The sequence below is a fragment of the Chiloscyllium punctatum genome, chromosome 36, assembly GCF_047496795.1.
Source record: "Chiloscyllium punctatum isolate Juve2018m chromosome 36, sChiPun1.3, whole genome shotgun sequence".
In the NCBI taxonomy this organism is placed as follows: domain Eukaryota; kingdom Metazoa; phylum Chordata; class Chondrichthyes; order Orectolobiformes; family Hemiscylliidae; genus Chiloscyllium; species Chiloscyllium punctatum.
Window position 1 is genome coordinate 33,436,469 of NC_092774.1, and position 10,312 is coordinate 33,446,780.

Consider the following 10,312-nt stretch of genomic DNA (forward strand, 5'->3'; position numbering starts at 1 on the left):
AAACATTTCACTTCCCTGTTTTCTGCCCCATTCGTATTCCTGGCAGCCAAACCTCGTTTCACGAAGGTGCTTTTTGAGAAAATTAATGGGCCATTTTTGCACAAATCAAGTTAAGAGACGCAGCCTGTTTTGGGAGTTGAATCTAGGACTGCGCACAAGTCTGTACAGTTAAAGACTCTCCCTGAGAATCATGCCCCTAGACCAACAAGCCAAAGAGCGGCTATTTCCCCACCACACACTTCTTGAGCCATCTGAGACTTGCTTAGTGTGAAATACATTTGACATTGCTCGAAGAATTGCAAGTGACGAAGAGTTTCCAGAACAGCTGCTTCTCATTCTGTCTCCCTGCTGCTGTTTGTCCCGTCCTCAGGAACCGGGCTCCCTCCACTGTTTCGAAACTTTTCTCTGACACCCGAGTGGCCAGTGACAAGCATTGCCCTCCTCAACATAGGATACAGAGAACAGGAGACCCCTCAGAGGTTTTCACCTCAACTGTGCACATTGGGCCAGTATATCATTGTGAAATATTTATGTCGAAGCTTTTTTGGGAAGCAGATGAGAAGGCAAGGTGCAGAACAGAGCGCTGTTACACGGGAAAGCTGCTAAAGATGACGTTGAATGAATAGGAGAGAATGGTCTCTCTTTTGGGTTATGATCCCAATAAGCACGCGTTGTGCCATTCTCCTGCATTGCTCGGCTGTATTTACAGAGAAGTATTTAGCTTTTCATCTGGTGTGTGTCAGGCACGTTTGAGAATGACGTCAAAAGATCTTCTCTGCTGTCGTGTCATATGCTGTTGTGCCGACATATCGTCGATGTGCAAATATAAACTCTGTCCAAATTCCCACATTCTGTTTTTCGAACTGTGATTTCGCTCAGAATCACTAATTTTCAAAACTCACAATATTCAAACTTTAACAAAGTGCTCATAGAAATGATTAGTGAACACCTGGAAGAAATTCTTCCAAACTTACCTGGGGAATTTCGCTTTGAGGGGTCTTGAACTTTAAGTGGAAGGAAGGGAAGTTTGCCTCGAGGCTGTTTAATGTGGAGATGTGTTCTCCATGTAAACTGGTCGTCGTTGACCATCCCAGTGCTTCCCGATGCAGGGCTGCTTGACCCTCCAGGGAGGTTTACTTGGAGCAACTGGAGTGAATCCAGAGATGGAGCAGATTCTGTAAAGGTGCTCAAATACTTTCTATCTCCCTTTTAGGTATTTTCCTTGTGTATTCCCTCAGTTTGTCACATATGCAGTTTGCACCCTGGAAAATGATTGCTTTTTTCCTCATGTTCACAATTAAAAGTGTAGTTTCACATGGAACTGAGCCGCATTGAAAGGATTGTCATATTGATATATATATATGTACACGTATTTAGTTTAAGATTAGATTAGATTTGAATGAAGTTTTCCTCTAAACACACCTGAGCCTATCTGGCTGCATGAGGGATTTCAGGTTTCTGTGTGCTGGGTATTATGTGATCAGCAGGCATCTGGCAAACTACAGGAACTGCCACCTATGTTATGTTCGTTTCAGTGTACTGCCAATGATCACTTATTTTGTGATTTTTTTTGCAGGAAGACATGCTGAAAGAAATCTTAAAACAAATGATACATCAACTTCTGACAGAGCCGCTTGATTCATTGGGACTTGAATATCAGCAGCCATTCCAATCAAGAAGACATGGTTGCTTTTGTTTGCTTGAGAGATTTTAGACACTGGTGTGGCAGGAAGAATACTGAGACACCGAGTGAGGGCGATTCAGTGCGCTGACTGTGAAAAGTGCTTTACACCATTTACTCAGCTTGGGGGAATCAAAGTCTCATCACTGACGGTGGGGATTGACTATGTCCCCGTTCTGATTGTAATTTCAAACCCAGAACAACACAAGGAAAGCTCCCCCAATGGGGAAACTGTGGAAATGTGGGGACTGAGGGAAAGGATTCCCTTCCCCATCCGTGTTGGAAACCCACAGATGTATTCACAGCGGGGAGAGGCCATTCACCTGCTCGGTGTGCAGGAAGGGCTTCAGTCGGATCAGCCATCGGAAGACGCACGAGTGGGTCCACAAGTGAGAGAAGCCATTCACGTGCCCCATGTACGGGAGGGGGTTCACTCAGTCAGCTGCACTGCTGACCCACCAGTGGGTCCACACCGGAGAGAGGCCGTTCACCTGCTGTCAGTTCCAAAAGGGCTTCACCTGCTCCTCCCACCTGTGGAGGCACCAGCGCGTTCACGTGCCATTGCAGGGGGATGGAAGGAGCGATGGCCGATCGCCGCTAACAACCCAGCTCTGGGGACTCTCAGCTCGAATCCCGTCGCGGCAGATGGCAGAATTGGGATTCGGTCAGTAATCTGGACTTCAGAATCTAAGGATGAAGCCGTTTTTAGAGATCAAAACACCATCTGATTCACTCATGTCCTTTTCAGTGATGGAAATTACCGTTGCGGGAAAGGATTCACTCAGTCGTCCCAGCTGCATGCTTTAACCGGCTGTACGAAGAATCCAGTAACAAAGGGACAACTCAACGAACCAATAATAAAGAAAGTGTGGTGGGGGGAGTGGGGGGTGAGTGTGCGCACTTTGAGCTTGAGGTGCTTTTTTTTAAGAAAAGCTACTTTTTGTACGCCTTGTGATGTGGAGATCTGAAGCTGTAACAAAGTTGGGTCGCAGTAAAGGTTACCTGAACTTACTGCCAGGCTTAAACTATTTCAGAATCCTGAAGAGGAGTTGTTGGACTCGAAATTTTAACTCTGCTTTCTCTCCACAGATGCTTCCAGTCCTGCTGAGTTTTTCCAGTGTTCTCAGTTTTTGTTTCAGATTTCCAGCATCCACAGTTCTTTGTCTTATTTATCAAATTCAATTCTAGCCCTTCACAAGTGTCTGGAACTTCATCTCCCTGATCTACAAACTGTTCACTTACCCTAGAAATGACCGCTACCTCCTTATCAATGTAGACCCCTTTGTTGCAAAATGATTGTTCAATTCTGTGACCAAAATTATTGCATTCGTAATTACTTACACCAGGGACTCTCAATATCTCAGGCCAGAGCACAGCTAGATTATTTCAGACAGTACATTTATGTGATTTGATGCAATTCCCTATTCCTTACTTTGCCAGCGTGTTGCTGGGAATGGAGGGTTTGAATGAAGAAGAAGCTGGGACATTTTTCCAACAGAGCCGAGCAAGTTGACAGATAACTTTATCGAGATTTTTAAAAACAGGAGGGGTATAGATAAGGTGTCATTTCCAGGAGGCTCAGAATATTTTGTTGCTCCAGAAGGTGTAAAAGGGGGTCAAAGCTTCAACAGAAATCGAGCAGAGCTGAGAACAGACAACATTTAACTCTGTGGGAACAGGGAGATCAGAGGACAGAGAAATCAGGACCTGAAATCCGAGCTGACACCAGACTACCATGTTATCAGTGCTTTGATTAGCAGTGCCCACCCTCTACCTTTACTGAGCCTCTCACTCGACTTGAATGCCACATCTCCCCTCGATATTCTGGATCCAATCCTTGTCATTCTGAAGCCATATCTCTGTAAGGAGTCTCGGATCATAATTATTCTCTTCAATGTGTGCAGTCAATTAATTCGCTTTTTTTACAATGCAGCTTTTAGTTTTATTTTTTGTGATGGTGAGAATGCAGTTTTGATTGCTAGTACATTTATTCTCCTTGTCCCTTTCTCTCATTCTCTGGTGTTTGGTTTCCACATCACTACATTGCTCACTGCTCTTGATTTCGATTGGCTATGCTAAATTGCCTAGTGTCCAGGGATGTGCAGGTTAGGTGGGTTGACCATGGGAAACGCAGGGTTATCGTTTCAAAGTAATAGAAGGAGTAGGCCATTTGGCCCATCGACCCTGCTCCGCCATTCATTACAATCATGGCGGATCGATCAATAGTCTCAGCTCCTCCTAATTGCATTCTCCCAACTTCCCTTAATTCCCTTACCACGCAAAAAAAAAACCCATCCAACAGTGTCTTAATGAAGCTGCCTCGACTGCTTCTTTGAGCACAGAATTCCATTAATTTACCATTAACCGCATAGGTCCTGCCCTGAGTTGCCTCATCAAAATGCAACAGCTCATATTTGTCTAAATTAAACTCCATCCACTACTCCTTGGCCCATTGGCTCATCTGATCAATTATAATTTATATTAAACTTTCTTTCCTACCTTACTCCCTAAAAGCTGAAAATCTCCATCCCACACTCTCACCCTCCATTCTCACTTTGTTGAGTCTAATCACGGATGTCCTCATCCTGAAGTGTTTGATTCATGCTGATAAACAGGCCCACATTCAAGGGAGATCTAACTGAAACGTACAGAACATTGAACGGCCTGGACAGAGTGGACATTGGGAAGATGTTTTCATTGGGAGGAGAGACTAATACCCATGGGCATAGCCTTAGCATAAAGGGAGAATGGAGATTAGGAGAAACTTCTTTCGCCAGAGAGTGGTGAATCGATGGAATTCATTGTCACAGAAAACTGTGGAGGCCAGGTCACTGCGTATGTTGAACATTGAGGTCGAGATGTACAGCATAGAAACAGACTGTTTGGTCCAACTTGTCCTTGCTGACCAACTATCACAACCCAATCTAGTCCCACCTGACAGCACACGGCCCCATATCCCTCCAAACCCTTCCTATTCATACACCTACCCAAATGCCTTTTAAATGTTGCAATCGTACTAGCCTTCAACACTTCCTCTGGCAGATCATTCAATAAACGTACCATCCTCTGCGTCAAAAAGTTGCCCCTTAGATCTCTTTTGTATCTTTCCCCTCTGACGCGAAACCCATGCCCTCTCCTTCTGGACACCCCCACCCCAGGAAACGACTTTGTTTATTAATCCTATCCATGCCCCTCATGATTTTATACACGTACAGTTACGACGTTCAAAAGACATTTGGATAAGTACATGAATACGAAAGGTTGGAAGGGTTATGGGCCAAACACTGGTAGGTGGGACGAGTTTAGTTTGAGAACATACTCAGCATGGACTCGTTGGATGAAGGGTCTGTTCAGTACTGTCAGACTCTGTGACTGATCTGTACTGGTCTTAAAACCATTTTCTTACCTCCCCCTATAAGCATCCACTTCTTTGTTGTTCAAAACTCAGATGAACTTCGCCTTGAATATGTTCAATGACCCCACTTCTGAACTCAATTCCTCTTCGTAATATACCACTTGCCTTGCTCATTGCCTGCTGCATCTGCCCGACAGCTGGCATTGACTGGTGTGGGACTCTGAGACCCCTTAGTACATCCATACATCATTCCTGATGAAGGACTTGTGCCCGAAACGTTCACTGTCCTGTTCCTCAGATGCTGCCTGACCTGTTGTGCTTTTCCAGTGCCACATTTTTCGACTTTCACCTCTAGTCCTCACTTTCTCCACATTCCAATATATAATCATTTTAACAATGCACTGCTTTTTTTTTAAACAGCAAAGGCTATAACTTCACATTGCGGAACTGCATTTGCCATGTGTTCGCCAATTGAGACACAGACCTGGACCAACTTCGGGAAGAGGCAAAAGACTGAGTTCTGAACAAAAACCGTAGCACACTCAAAACGTCGGCTCTGTTTCCCTTTCCACGGATGCTGCCCGACCCGTTGGCTTTCTGCAGTATTCGCTGTGTTTATTCGACACAAATGCTGCTTTCCATTAAAGAACTTCAATCCCTGTCCTCTGGTAACTGACCGTAGTCAGTGGCAATAGGTTCTTCTGATCATTAACCTGCCCATTCACACCACGGCTTCTCCCATCATTGCCAACAGCCCCTGGAAATCTCCAGTTAACCTTCTTTGCTCCAAAGAGAACATTCCCAAACTTGGGATTGGAAATTGCTCATCCCTGGACATGATGCAAATGTTACAATGGGGAAGAGGTTTTGTCAAAATATCGTCAGTTAGCAGGTGGAAAAATGTTCAGGAAGTAAAACACAAATCCCAGTCTCCAGCTTTGTGAATCTTTAGAAACTCTTTGGGAAGTGGAATTAGAGGAGAATGAAGGATGAACTGACGGACTGAGCAGAGACAGTCCAGACACCATCCCCTTGTTTAAGAGGCTGATTGACTCTGATATTCTCGGGACCTGAACTGACCCGAGACATTGAAAGAATTCTCTGCACATCAGGAATTCAAACCCCTTCTCGGCTCGGGGCCAATGAGAAAATTCAGGAAGAGGCAAAACACTGAAAGGCTCGGAGGGCGATGGCCCCGTTGGTGGAGAGCTCGTTCCTCGTGACATGGATGTACCTGCAGATGGTGGGATCAGGCTGTCCCCATGTCTCCAGAATGAATGTCCAAGGCTTTATTATGGAAAGTAAAACTGATAGAAGACAATGGTAATTTTGGGCGGGGCGGGTTGAATTATGAATTGATTAGTAGGTTCCTCAAAGACACTGTGCAAGCAGCTCTTGCACCTGTCTCTGTGGCGCAATTGGTCAGCGCGTTCGGCTGTTAACCGAAAGGTTGGTGGTTCGAGACCACCCAGGGACGGCGTGTTCCTAGTTCTCGCTCCTACCGCTTTCTTGGCTGCGAAAGTGCACGTTTTTAATGGTGTCAGGAAAATGTTTCCGAAACGGAAATCTATTCCACTGAGGCAGCACAAAGGGGTTTCTGAATTGATTGAATTTCTAACATAAATGACTGCGGATGCTGAGAATTCGAGACAGAAAGCGAAACTGCTGGAGAAACTCAGCAGGTTTGGCTGGACCTGGATGAGGAAAAAAACGAGTTCTGAAATGTTGTCTCTGATTCTCTTTCCACGGATGCTGCCTGACCTGCGGAGTTGCTCCTGCAATTTCTGTTTTTGTTTTTAACTGAACGTCCATTTCATCTACCGGGATGAAACACGCAGACTCGCCATTTGCAGATATTTAACCCTTTCGAAACCTGAGAAGTGATTGAATTCAAACAAACTCTGCAAGGATTCACTTTTTGTCAGCTCCACAGGCAGAGAGATCTGGGAAATGAAGCTGCCAGTGTGGTTCTGTATTGATGGGCCGAGTGGTGAATGCGATGGACATGAAATCCATTGCGGTTTCCCCACGCAGGTGTGAACCCTGCCGACTACAGTTGAGAAACGACGTCAAAAAGAAAGGGAGATTGCTCCACGGTTTTTTTAAAGATGCAAATCAGTGGAGCGGTTGAAGTATTTCAATCACATTGGGACTGGTCGGGAATTTGTAGCCCACTGCCTGTCAGGGTGGAACAAGCAGATACCCACAGAGCTGCTATTGAGGCGATGAGCCAAGAGTTTGGAAATGAGATCGAACAGTGAGGGGCGTGAAGTCGTAATCGAAGTTAAGCAGGCACCTGAGGACAAAGGTGTTTTATTTGCCAGTGAAAAATACTGCTTCACAAAGTTGGGATTATGGAAGGGAAGCAGTGACGGTGATTATCTTTGGCTGTTCCTCTTGTGAATGTTCCCATTGCTGCGCATGTCCGTGTTAACGTCAGAACTCTGCAGCATGGCGGTGTCAGGTCCGCACAGTGCCAGGGGCGCAATGGATGACGCATCTGACTCCACCTACCTGTTTGAAATGCAGCTCACAGCTTCTTCACACACCCCAATTAATCTTTCTCATTGTCCTGAAGCCGGCATACGGTTTGAATTCCCGAACTGCGGGAATGAGACTTTTTTCACTGTGTCGCTTCAGTAAGTGTCCCTGAGAACATCAGAGTCAAGTCACAGCGCTGTCAGAGGAGAGGAAGCTGAAATAGCCCCACACGCTGCTCACCGGCACATTTCACTTTCCCCAACTCACCGCCCCAACCACTGCGGCTCTTGGGAGTGGAAAGGGAACAAACACCAAAACCCAGTCTCAGCTTTGTAAATCTTCAGGAAATAAGAAAACTGTACATCCCTTCGGGTCTTCCATCCTGGACTGACAGCGTTGATTTTAAATGGCTGTCCAGTCAGTGCCGATTCGTTTTGGCTAAAAAAAATCTTCCTTTTCTCATCCCAGCATTTCTTGCTACAGAGAACTGTGTGGCAGAGTTCATGTATATATTTCCTTGTATGGTATTTTGTAAATTACATTCGTTTGCTGGTTGTTTGTATCGGGTATTTCAGGTTCATTAGGGGCTGTTTAAGTGTGTTGGGAGGTTTGTGGGCTACCATGATGCTGAGAGGGTTGAGTTGTCTGGACATCATTTCCCAGATGTCTTTAATGTAAAGTAATGTGGCTAAGGTTTCTGCAGACGTTGTGTCTGCTTGTGTCAGTTTGTTGATGTGAAATCGGCACACTGGGTTTATTGGGTCGGCAAAAGTGAGGACTGCAGATGCTGGAAACCAGAGTTTAGATCAGAGTGGTGCTGGAAAAGCACAGCAGGTCAGACAGCTTCCGAGGAGCAGGAAAATCGATGTTTCCGGCAAAAGCCCTCATCAGGAATAGAGGCAGGACACCTCCAGGGTGGAGAGATAAATTAGGGTTGGGGTGTGCTGGGCCAAAGGTAGCAAAAAGTACAATAGGTGAATGGGGGTGGGGATGGAGGTGACATATCAGAGAGCAGGGTGGTGCGGATAGGTGGGGAGGGAGATTGGCAGGTAGGACAGGTCATGAGGACAGCGCTGAGCTGGAAGGTTGGAACTGAGGTAAGGTGGGGGGAGGGGAAATGAGGAAACTGGTGCAGACCACATTGATGTCCTGGGGATGAATGTATCCGAGGCAGAAGTTGGGACGTTCTTCCTCCAGGCATCGGGTGGGGAGGGAGCGGCGATGGAGGAGGCCCAGGACATGCATGTCCCTGGCAGAGTGGGAGGGGAGGTTAAAATGTTGGGCCACAGGGCGCTGGGGTTGATTGTTGCGGGTGTCCTGGAGATGTTCCCTCAAACGCTGTGACTTGACTCTGCGACGGGGCTCCAGTCTCCCCAATGTAGAGGAGACCGCATCGGGAGCAATGGATACATGAAATGACAGTGGTGTTCGCCTTCTTCCTTCCGTGACCCGGGTTCGACTTCCGGGCAGGAAAGCAATTTTCAGGAGAGCTGTCAAACTTCTCCCGCATATCCCTGGTGGTCTAGTGGTTAGGATTCGGCGCTTTCACCGCTGCGGCCCGGGTTCGATTCCCGGTCAGGGATTCAATTTTCAGTGTTGTTGCATGGCTATCCATTCTCCTTAAAAGCGCTGGACAGTTAATTATTTGTCTTCGTAGTGATTGGGTGCTACAGTGTGTCGTGTTTCGTTGAAATAGTGCCCTCGTTCAGATTTGTTTGTATGCGTAGGGATGATTACTTCTGTAGCGAAATACTTGGTTCGCGTGTGGTGTTTTCCTGTAGAGGCTGTTTTGATTTTACCATTGACTGTTCACTCTACTGTGACATCTAGAAATGGCACTTTGTTGTTGTTCTCCTCTTTTGTGAATTTTATGCCAGTAAGGAGATTGTTGATGGTGTTGTACGTTTCCTCTAATTTGTTTCATTTTTTGATGACAGAAGTGTTTCATCGGTATTTCGTTGATTTATTTGTAGGGCTTGTTACTGAATATAAAGTGGGTGGTAACCACGAGGTTGACAGTGCTATCTTTGCTGATGAAGTTGGTGCTGTGTTTTTGTCTTTAGTTCTTCGAGTAGTGTCTTCAGTTTTCTTTGGTCACGTTGATGTTAATGGATGTGAACAGGGCTGTTATGTCAAAGGACAACATTATTCCATCCTCTTCTATCTTCGTGTCTTTGGTGTTCAGGAATTCTTGGATGGAGTGAATGGAGTGGCATGAATCTTCGACTTGGTGTTTTAGTCCTCAGTGGAGGCCTTGGACTAGTCTGTATATTGGTGTTCCAAGTAGTGAGACTCTGGCCTGTGGGGGGCTCCTTGTTTGAAAAAGAGGAGAACAACAATAAACTGCCATTCTTAGATGTCACAGTAGAGCGAACAGTCAACGGGGAACTTCAAACTGGCATCTACAGAAAAACAACACACACAAACCAAATACTTAACCACAGAAGCAATCATCCCAACACCCACAAACGAAGCTGCATCAGGAGATTATTTCAACGAGCCACTACATACTGCAGCACAGAGAAACTACGAAGAGCTCAAGAGAAATAAGTATATGGTGCATTGAGGGAGAACGTGTCCCCAATAAACCCATTCCGCCGATTTCTCATTGATGCTTTCAAGCTGACTCTCAAAAATTCGGTTTGAACCTCCATTCTTTCCTCTTTGTTTTTTGTCGGTTTTGAAAGCTTTCCCAATCCTCTGACTGAGTATTGGAGTTGGGAAGTTATGTTGTGGTTGTACAGGACATTGGTTAGACCACTTTTAGAATATTGCGTGCAATTCTGGTCTCCCTC

The 10,312-nt window shown here is 45.8% G+C and overlaps 2 non-coding genes across 2 annotated transcripts; both read left to right on the forward strand.

The window, feature by feature from the left end:
- The first annotated feature begins 6,439 nt into the window (after positions 1-6,439).
- Positions 6,440-6,513, forward strand: trnan-guu (transfer RNA asparagine (anticodon GUU)). The gene has a single exon. It is a non-coding gene; the product is annotated as a tRNA-Asn (tRNA).
- A 2,515-nt stretch (positions 6,514-9,028) lies between these two features.
- trnae-uuc (transfer RNA glutamic acid (anticodon UUC)) lies at positions 9,029-9,100 on the forward strand. Its single transcript has one exon. It is a non-coding gene; the product is annotated as a tRNA-Glu (tRNA).
- Positions 9,101-10,312: the final 1,212 nt, after the last annotated feature.